Source organism: Panicum virgatum, chromosome 3K (assembly GCF_016808335.1).
Source record: "Panicum virgatum strain AP13 chromosome 3K, P.virgatum_v5, whole genome shotgun sequence".
Classification (NCBI taxonomy): domain Eukaryota; kingdom Viridiplantae; phylum Streptophyta; class Magnoliopsida; order Poales; family Poaceae; genus Panicum; species Panicum virgatum.
Window position 1 is genome coordinate 40,103,212 of NC_053138.1, and position 9,768 is coordinate 40,112,979.

At 58.3% G+C, this 9,768-nt stretch overlaps 1 pseudogene; it reads right to left on the reverse strand.

The window, feature by feature from the left end:
- Nucleotides 1–7,784: 7,784 nt before the first annotated feature.
- On the reverse strand, nucleotides 7,785–8,920 carry LOC120699180 (annotated as a pseudogene).
- Between the last annotated feature and the right edge of the window lie 848 nt (nucleotides 8,921–9,768).

Here is a 9,768-nt window from a genome sequence, read left to right on the forward strand (position 1 = left end):
AGGTCCCTAAGATGAAAGTTACATCAGTGATCCTGAAGACCTTAAGCAAGATAGCACATACCAGGAAATATGGGATGACATGATAATAAATGTAAGTATGTTATTCGTGTTGGTTTAGAATTATATATTCATGTTGTAACAAGGAGCCTACAAGTGTGGTTAGCAGCTATAATCATGATAACATTGCATTGTTAGGTTTACATGTATCTTGTATATGAGTCCTTGTCGTATAATGCCTCTTATATAGAGTCCTTGTAGTATATGACTTCTCTCCTGTATATTTGGGCCTAGAGCCCTCATTGATACAGGTGCTACTTGTAATATTATTGCTAGATGCTTTAGTCAAATTTTTGTTAAGAAGTTGGTCAAAACTACCAGGGTTGGCTTACAATGTTCAAATGTTCAACTTTTTCTCATGTTATCATTATGTATTTTTTTAGTCAAGGAGCTTAGACTGCATGTTTAAAAAAAGCGTATCCCCAAATTTTGGACAAATGCTACCCTCTGGCATCTTACAGGGATCGCAGGCCAGGCTGTAATGGTTCCTTGTACACTGTAGTCTCGATTTGTTTTTAGTACTTCGATTTGCTAAGCCCTTATCAGGCTTTAAGTGTGGAGAATCTATAAAGGGCAGGCCCGGTGCATGAGCTCCTGCTTGCGCCTGGTTCGGGGAAGGGTTATATTAGAATTTTTTTCTGTTTCTTGGGGAAAAGTATTCAGACGATATACTATCTTCCTTGGTGAACTAATCTTTTGTCATCTTTTCAGTTTTTAGCAGAATCTTTGGATGTTGTGAATGATACTGAGTGGGTCATTTCCTTGGGTGATGCATTTGCAAGGCAGTATGATCTGTATGCTATATCTGACGAACATCTGCTTTACTGCACAGGTTAAATGCTATAATCTATTCTGATTGTTAATCTGAATAAATAAGCGAGGCGAGAGAGGGAGAAGCTCCCAAGTCTCTGCTAGAAGTGGAGTCGGTTGAGATGATGCTCAGTAGTGCTGAGAGTTCTCTGAGGGGAAAATCAGAGAACCCGATTCCAACCCGGCCTAAGGAAGCCCACCTCCTCCTTTTAGTCACAAGGAAGGGCGGTGCACATGAGTGGGGGTATGGAAGTCGTCGTTTTCCCTTAAATCGCGGGTACAGTGGTCGAACACTGTAGGAAGTGTACTGTGGGAAGGCGGCGCGTCGCTGTCGTCCTGGATTTCGTCCTTGGTCCCGCGGAGATGGGCCGGTCGTCCTGTAGTGTCCCGACGGTAGTAATGGTGTGGGACGGTCCCGGACCCCCTGGTCGGAGTGCGGGCGTGCACACTAGAAGGTCCGGGAGCGCGTGGAAGTCCCGGACCCCACAAGGGGGAGGTCCGGGGTCTCGCCCGTGCGTGCTGAGTGCCCCTCTCGGAAGGACACGTGACATCGTCGGACCCCTTCCCCAGCGGGATGGGTCCGGATGGTGGGTGTCGGCAGAACAGTCACGGGGGCGGCGCCAACTTGTCTTGTGGCCGCGTTGAATGCCCCACAGTGTTGCTACAGCGGACCGGGGTGGCTGAGCGGTGACCGGGGTCAGCGAATGGGGGCGCCGGTCACATCCACTGCGGGGTGTGGCAGTCTGACGCCGCCCGTCCTTTGAGCCGTGGGTGGAGTGGCTGGCCTTTAATGCCTTCGTACGGCGGTCGGTTGGGCGGCGGGGCCGTTTGTCCCTTGTGCCGAGAGACGGCCCTCGAGCGAGGCGGAGATGAGTCACCCGTTCGAGGGCAGAGATCCGCTACCCTCGAGCGAGGCGGAGATGAGTCACCCGCTCGAGGGCAGATCCGCTACCCTCGAGCGAGGCGGAGATGAGTCACCCGCTCGAGGGCAGATCGCATACCCTCGAGCGAGGCGGAGATTGGTCACCCGCTCGAGGCAGATCCGCTTCCCTCGAGCGAGGCGGAGATAGTCACCCGCTCGTGGGTGGATTCGCTACCTCGAGCGAGGCAGAGATTGCCCTGCGGGCCCGAGAGGGGCCCTCGAGCGAGGCGGAGGTCGTTCCGCTGGTTCGAGGGGGATGTGAATGGGCCGCTTGCTGAACTACTTTGAGTCCTTTCCTTTCTTCCATATGGGAAGCAGGCCGTGGGCCTTCGCGGGCCTAGTTGCCTTTACAGGTATTGTGTTTTTAAAGCGATCTTAGTACCCCAATTAGGGTGTCCCTAATTGTGGCACCCGACAGTAGCCCCCGATGCTTTGGTCGAGTCGATGGATTCGGCCAAAGGGTGTTTCTGCGATTTTTCCCTTTTGACGTGATCAGTCAGTGCCTGTGCATCCGTCAGACGCGCCTGAGCGCCAGCCCGGCGGATGCGACAACACGCAGGTCAGGGTAGTACGCCCGTGGGGGGCGTACTTCGAGGTGCGCGCCTCTTTGTTTGTTTGTTTCAAGGACAAGACGTGTCCGCGCACTGAGGGGGGCCAGGGCGACGGTGGCACCCGCTGCTTGGCAGCTGGTGCTTTCATCGAGCTTGTCCCGTGCGCAGGGCCTTGGCCCCGGCATTCCTGGTTGCTTTGCGGCGCGCCGTTCGAGGGCAGCCGGCCAGAGCCGATGCTGCACCGCTTAGCGTCCAGGGCTCAGCTCCGCTTTATTTCGTTCGGTCGTTGTCTCGGTGCGGTGACCGAGGACAGCCTTTGCTCGTGGAGCGCCGGTGTCGTCACGGGCGATATACACGCCTCCGCTCTTCGAAAAGCTTGAAGCTTTATGCCCGGTGCAGCTATAAATAGGGATCGTGGGGTTCCCTTTCTTTTTCAACCTCCCAACTCTTTCTTCCAGCCTCGCCTAAATCTTGTAATGTTTCTTTTGCCTTCTTGTGACCGGCCCCCAGATGGGGTGGCCTGGCTTTTTTAGGCTTTTGGCGCTAGAAGAATGCTTGCGAGCGTTAGGGGAAGACCGGAGTGGGCGTGCGCACCATCCCTCAGCTTCAGTGGGATCAGCAGAAGAGCATTGGGCCCGTGGGGTCCTGCTCCTGCGATGTCCCCTAGCCTGAAGGGGGATGGAAGCGTCCGACCATGGCGTTAGTGCCAGGTTGGGCGGCTGGTTCTTTGCATCGTCCCCCCAGGCGACGAGGTTGCCCTCGGGGAGACGGTGCGGAGGGCGCTGTCCGCCAGCTCGACCCCCCGCGTAGTCTTCGGTGGAGGAGACACTAGAAGAAGGCTTGCGAGGAGAGCGTCCCGCTGGACCCGTGAGGTCTGGGGCCGCTTCTCGCATCCCTAGCAGCCTCGCTGTTGCGTCAGCTAAGGGCTCGGTGCCTTTCTTCGTCGCTTGCTCCTCCCCAAGATAGGGAAAATTGCCACGCAGGTGGGCAATGTGTTTGTATCTTTCGATGGCTTCGCGCCGGTAACCCTTTGTAATCTTTATTTGCACTTTGAGCAATAAAGTCCCCTTCCTCTCCTACGGAGGAGATTACCGAGGGTATAGGGGCGTACATAGAGTTTACGACCCTCGAATATGTGTGAAGTCACCTTCGCGGGGGCGCGTCAGCGCACCCGCGGGTGTAGCCCCCGAGGCCTTGGGGGAGTGTTTGTACTCGTCCAAGGGCTAAAAAACGTTCCGCTGGGTAGCTTTGCTGGGATGGCCGTCCAGCGTCTTTTTCAGCCGGCATCGGCACTTTTTCAGCCGGCCTCGGCATTCTCAGAGCTGGTACAGCGGCCCGGCGTTCAGCTTAACCATCAGGGGAGCACACGTCAACAGCGGAGGGTTTGGTTCAGACACGTGGAGTGTTCACGATTGACAATTGTCGATTTATTCGAGGGTGTGGTTTTGAACCATGGTGTGCGAGGAGCCCCCGAGCCCAGGCCTGTGTGAAGGCGTTCAGGGGAAACCCTCGGCTTTGACTACGACCCTCGTCGCCCTTCCGCAGGGAGGAGGGGTGAAGCGCACCATGCTACCCATGCCCGGGACGCGAGCTATGGCTGCTTCGGTGAGCTATTAGCGGGTTGTTCAAGCGGACGTCCGTGCCCCGTTCGATAGGGGTCGGCTCGTGGTCTGTAGACACGCCCTATAAAGCGCTTGCGAGGGTTCACTAGGCGGGGCTCGGACCCATTCGATAGGGTCCGAGGTCTCGATGCTCTCCCTCGATGGGATCCCCCTTCTAGGCACCCTCGACTGGCCTTGAACACCGCGTAGGATGTCTCGAACTCCGCGTTCGAGGGTAGCTTGTATGGCACATCCCTGCAGTCCCTAACTCTGGCGATCTGGGGCGCCTGTCGAGCCCCCTGAAGGGCCAGGCTTCGAACCCCTGACCAGTAAGGCCTCGGAATGCGATTCATTCGAGGGTAAAGAGACCTCCGAAGGAATATTCCGTCTTGATTCGAAAACATCGCAAGATCGTGAGTCACGCGCGCGGGTCTCCCGCCGGTGGTAGGTGACGTGGCCCGATTCGTGCGGTGCGGTGTGGGCGCGCCTTTTCAGGCGACAGCCTCGGGCAGATGAAGCGGTGTGGGCGGCGGCTGACGGATGGATAGCGCAACAGTCGCGCCGTGCCCGCCGGTTACCGTGCCGCATTAATCGCTGCGTGCGCGCGTGGGAGACCCCGCGGTCGTGGGGCCCAACTGTCAGTGATAGCAAAATCTACCGCATTCAATGCGGTAGATTTTGGGCCGCGGCTGCGGCTGCGCCCGTCGCGGTGAAATAAAACGAAGAGGGATGGGTTGTTTGGGCTCACCTGGCCATTTGCCTTCATCCCACTTCGCCTTCTCTGCCTCCCCTGCATCCTAAGCCCGCAGCCAAGAGCGAAAGGAGGAAGAGGAAGGAGAGGGAGAGAAAGCACACCTTAGCCATCCCTGAGCCCTTTGCTCCCGTATTCCCCCTCGAATCGAAAACATGTCGGACATCCAGGAGCCCTTGCCGTGGGGGAAGTCCTCCGCCACCGTCGCGGTTCTGGAGCAGCTGGTCGCCGACCGGCTGCTGCCGCGGAACCCCGACACGGGGGCGCCGGCGTGGATTTCCCCGCACCCAGACGAGACCGAGCCGAAGCCCCCGCAGGGCTACGTCGTAAGCTTCGTGCGCCTCCACGAACGAGGCTTCGGCGTCCCTGTCAGCAGGTTTATGCGGGCATTGTGCGATCATTACGGAGCGGAGCTGCACAATTTCAGCCCCAATGCCATCTCGCAGGCGGCGGTATTCGTCGCCGTCTGCGAGGGGTACCTGGGGATAGAGGTGCATTGGGATCTTTGGATCCATCTGTTCCGCGGCGAGCTCTTCGTCGAGAGCGGGCGGGGCCAGCCGAGGCGGTTCGCGCGCGCCGGCGGCCTGACCTTCCACGTGCGCTACTCCCGGAGGAACCTCTACATCCACAACAAGATGACGACAAACAACGCTGGGTGGAGCCGGGGGTGGTTCTACCTTCGGAACTTCGATGGCGCGCTCCCGGCGTTCATCGGCAGGGTTCTTCGTGAGCGACCGCAGAAGTGGGATTGGGGGGTGTCGCCCCCAGCGCAGCAGGACAGACTCGAGGGCCTCACCGACGCGCTGGTGCGTCTGGCGAAGAAGGGGCTGACGGCAGCGGTCGTCATCGCGAACTTCCACCGGCAGAGGGTTATCCCTCTCGTGGAAAGGGCCCTGCCGATTTTCGAGCTCACCCCTGGGAGCAAGGTTGCAGGTTCGAGGACGTCGAGCAAGCTTCTCTCCCACACCAACGCCGCTCGGAGGGCGAAGTATGCGGTGGCGGATTTCCCCCAAAATCCCGAGGATCTTTGGAGGATCAAGATGCGCCCCGAGCCGGGGTACATTTCTCTGGTAAGTTTTGGGTTTCGAATTCGTCGTGCGTCGTATAGTCCCCTTTTCCTGACCCCATCTTCGGGCGTGTTCTGCAGGGGTTGAGGTTGCGGTACCTCGAGGCCCCCGGTCCCAGAACAGCGCCTGATCAATCGCCTCCACGCGGAGAAGATGAAGAGGCGGAAGGACGCGGCGGAGGCGAAGGTCGAGAGGAAAAGGAAGAGGAAGGCGAGGCACGACAAGGCGTGCAAGCTCGCTCGCGCGGAGGGGAAGCCGCAGCCCGCCACACCTGAGTCCTCGGAGGAGGACGAGGAGGAGGCCTCGGATGCCGAGGACCACGCTCTGAGGAGCGACGGGGAAGGTGCGCGCGCGAGCCCCCCACCGTTCTACCTGTGGGACGAAGAAGAGGGAGCGACCGTGGCGCCAGAGGAGCCGAGGGAGGAGGCCGCCCGTGTCCAGAGGGAGGAGGCGCAGAAGAACATGGCGGGTGAGTACCTTCGATTTTTCGTCGATTTGCTTTCTTTCGTGGCTAATGTCGATTTTCTTTGCTCGGAGCTGAGGCAAAAGGTGGCGGATGAGACTGCGGCGAAGGAAACGGTCCACACCGCGCTCACGGCGGCACAGATGGAGTTTGCTGAGCTGGAGCAGACCGCCGTGAGCGTGTGTCAAGAGCTCGAGGGGGAGGGTGCCGTCTCGGGCAGTTCGGTGATCAGCCGCCTGCGCGCGCTAGGCGGCCGGATTGCCGAACACGCCAAGAGTACCTTCCGCCTCGGTGTCCTGCGGGCTCTCGCCGTGGCCTCGACGCATTACCTCATGGATCTCTAGAGGGTGTCGTCGGGGTACGTCGTCCCTGATGATGCTGACGCGGACGCCGCATCGGCCATCATGGATGAAGCCGACGCAGCCGCGGAGGAGTTCGCCACCGTCCTCGCCGAGAAGCTCGAGGCGGACATCCCTCCCATCGCCGAATTCGACGCCCCTGAAGACCTGCAAGGGGGGGGATGGTAGCCTGTAGGACAGTTGGGCCTCGAAGCCCATGTAAATAGATTAGTGTTTATATCATAGTCGCACTTTGTAATCGCACTCTATGAATATAAAGGATTTTGTTTCGTAATTTGAATGTGTTGCCCGTCGAGGCCTTGTGTGTTCGAGCCTGTGTTTCTTTACTTTATTTCCGTGTTCTTCGTATGCGACTTAGATAAACATCTGCGAGGAAGTTCGTGTTCATAAGCAACGTAGGCGTAGGGTGGTGAGGGGGGTGCCGTATCCCAGAGGCGTAGGCGGCCCCACGACTCGGCCAGCCCCGTACCGTAGTTGCTTACGCCTCGCGTCCGTTTTTTTCCAAGGATACGAGAGGCTTAGGGTCGAGACGGAAATATTTCGAAAAAACATTGGCGACTTTTTGGGGACGTTCGGGGGTTCCCCCCGTAGTAGCCCCCGAGGGAGGCTCGGCTTTGCCGAGGGTAAAGCCGAGCGTACCTCAATGTTCGTGCGCGCCCGAGCCCTCGAGGGTCGGGAAGGTTCCCAAAAAGCGATAAGTGAAGCGTGCTTCCTTATTATTTCGGGAAGTTGAAAATGCGATTACGAACAATATAGAAATAGCTTGGAATGCTAAGGGTAGAAACGACGTAGCTGTTGTATATTCCAAGCGTTGGTGAGGACTTCGCCTTTTTCGTTGGCCAGCTTGTACGTGCCGGGCTTGAGTACCTCGGCGATTATGTACGGTCCTTCCCATGGAGGTGAGAGCTTGTGGCTGCCCTTATTGTCCTGTCGAAGCCTTAGCACCAAGTCCCCTTCGTTGAGGTCTCGGCGCCGGACCCTCTGCGCTTGATACCTTCGTAAAGACTGCTGGTAGCGCGCAGAGTGGAGGAGCGCCATGTCTCGAGCCTCGTCCACTTGGTCCAGCGGGTCTTCGCGAGTTCGCTGGTTTCGTTGCTCTTGATATGCCTTGAGCCTTGGCGATCCGTATTCCAAGTCGGTGGGGAGGATGGCCTCGGCGCCATAGACGAGGAAGAACGGAGAAAAACCCGTAGCTCTGCTTGGGGTCGTCCTCAAGCTCCAGATGACCGAGGGTAGCTCTGTGAGCCACCTCCGGCCGAACTTGTTCAGCTTGTTGAAGATCCTTGGCTTTAGTCCTTGGAGGATCATGCCATTGGCACGCTCCACTTGCCCGTTCGTCTGTGGGTGTGCCACAGCTGACCAGTCCACACGTATGTGGAAGCTGTCGCAGAACGCCAAGAATTTCTTGTCTGTGAACTGGGTGCCGTTGTCAGTGATGATCGAGTTTGGGACCTCGAACTTGAAGACGATGTCGGTGAAGAATTGGACTGCTTGCTCGGATTTGATCTTGCCGATGGGTCGAGCCTCGATCCATTTGGAGAACTTGTCGACCGCCACCAGCAAGTGGGTGAAGCCCCCGGGCGCCTTTTTCAGCTGACCGACGAGGTCTAGTCCCACACGGCAAACGACCACGTGATGGGGATCGTCTGCAGGGCATGGGCCGGGAGGTGTGTTTTTCGAGCGTAGAACTGGCATCCCTCGCAAGTCCGCACGACGTCAGTGGCGTCGGCGACCGCGGTGGGCCAGTAAAAGCCTTGCCGAAACGCGTTACCCACGAGGGTGCGTGGCGCGGCGTGGTGGCCGCAGATGCCAGCATGGATGTCGCGGATCAGCTCCTTGCCCTCGGGGATGGGAATGCATCGTTGCAGGACACCCGAGGGGCTACGCTTGTGTAGCTCATTGTCGATTAGAACGAAGGACTTGGCCCGCCTGGCGAGGCGTCGCGCCTGAGCGCGGTCCGAGGGTAGGACCCCTCGAATCATCCAGTCAAGGTACTGAACGCGCCAGTCTCGCGAAGCGGGGGCCTCGTCGACTTCCATCGCTTCGGCCTCGTCCGCGGAGGTTGTCCCGAAGTCAGTGTCCATGGGCTCGACCCCATCCGCCGGGGGGTTCCCGCCGGAGGGCCCGGCGGACGAGGGGCCTGACTCCGTCGGTTGCTTGAACTCGACGGAGGGCCTGGAGATGTCATGAGCGAAGATATTCGGGGGGACGGTGGTCCGTCCCGAGGCTATCTTGGCCAGTTCGTCGGCGTCCTCGTTGTACTTGCGCGAGACATGATTGAGCTCGAGGCCGTCGAATTTGTACTCGAGGCGGCGTACTGCGTTGCAGTACGCCTCCATCTTTGGGTCATGACAGCTAGACTCCTTCATGACTTGATCGACGACGAGCTGAGAGTCACCGCGCGCGTCGAGGCGTTTGACGCCGAGCTCGATGGCGATGCGGAGGCCACCGAGGAGGGCCTCATACTCCGCCATGTTGTTCGAAGCAGGGAAATGCAAGCGGATCACGTACCGCATGTGTTCCCCGAGGGGTGAGATGAAGAGGAGGCCGGCACCGGCGCCGGTTTTCATCACCGACCCGTCGAAGTACATAGTCCAGCATTCGCCCTGGATTTGTGGCGGGGGTAGCTGAGTGTCCGTCCACTCAGCCACGAAGTCAGCCAAAATTTGGGACTTGATTGCCTTGCGAGGGGCGTAGGTGAGTGTTTCTCCCATCAGCTCCACAGACCATTTGGCAATTCTACCCTCGGCCTCCCGGTTGCGGGCTATCTCTCCCAAGGGGAAAGATGAGACCACGGTGACGGGATGAGCCTCTAAGTAGTGGCGCAGCTTGCGCCGAGCCAACACCACTGCGTAGAGCAGCATTTAAATCTGTGGATAGCGTGTCTTAGTTTCAGACAACACCTCGCTGATGTAGTACACCGGTCGTTGGACGGGCAGAGCATGACCCTCCTCTTGTCTTTCGACCACGATCACCGCGCTGACCACTTGGGTCGTCGCGGCTACGTACAGGTAGAGGGGCTCGCCGTCCGTAGGCGGTGTGAGAATGGGAGCTTGAGTGAGCGATGCCTTCAGCCTTTCGAGGGCTTCTTGAGCTTCGGGGGTCCACGTGAAGCGCTCGGTTTTCCTCAAGAGTCGGTACAGGGGTAAGCCTTTCTCGCCGAGACGCGAGATAAAACGGCTAAGGG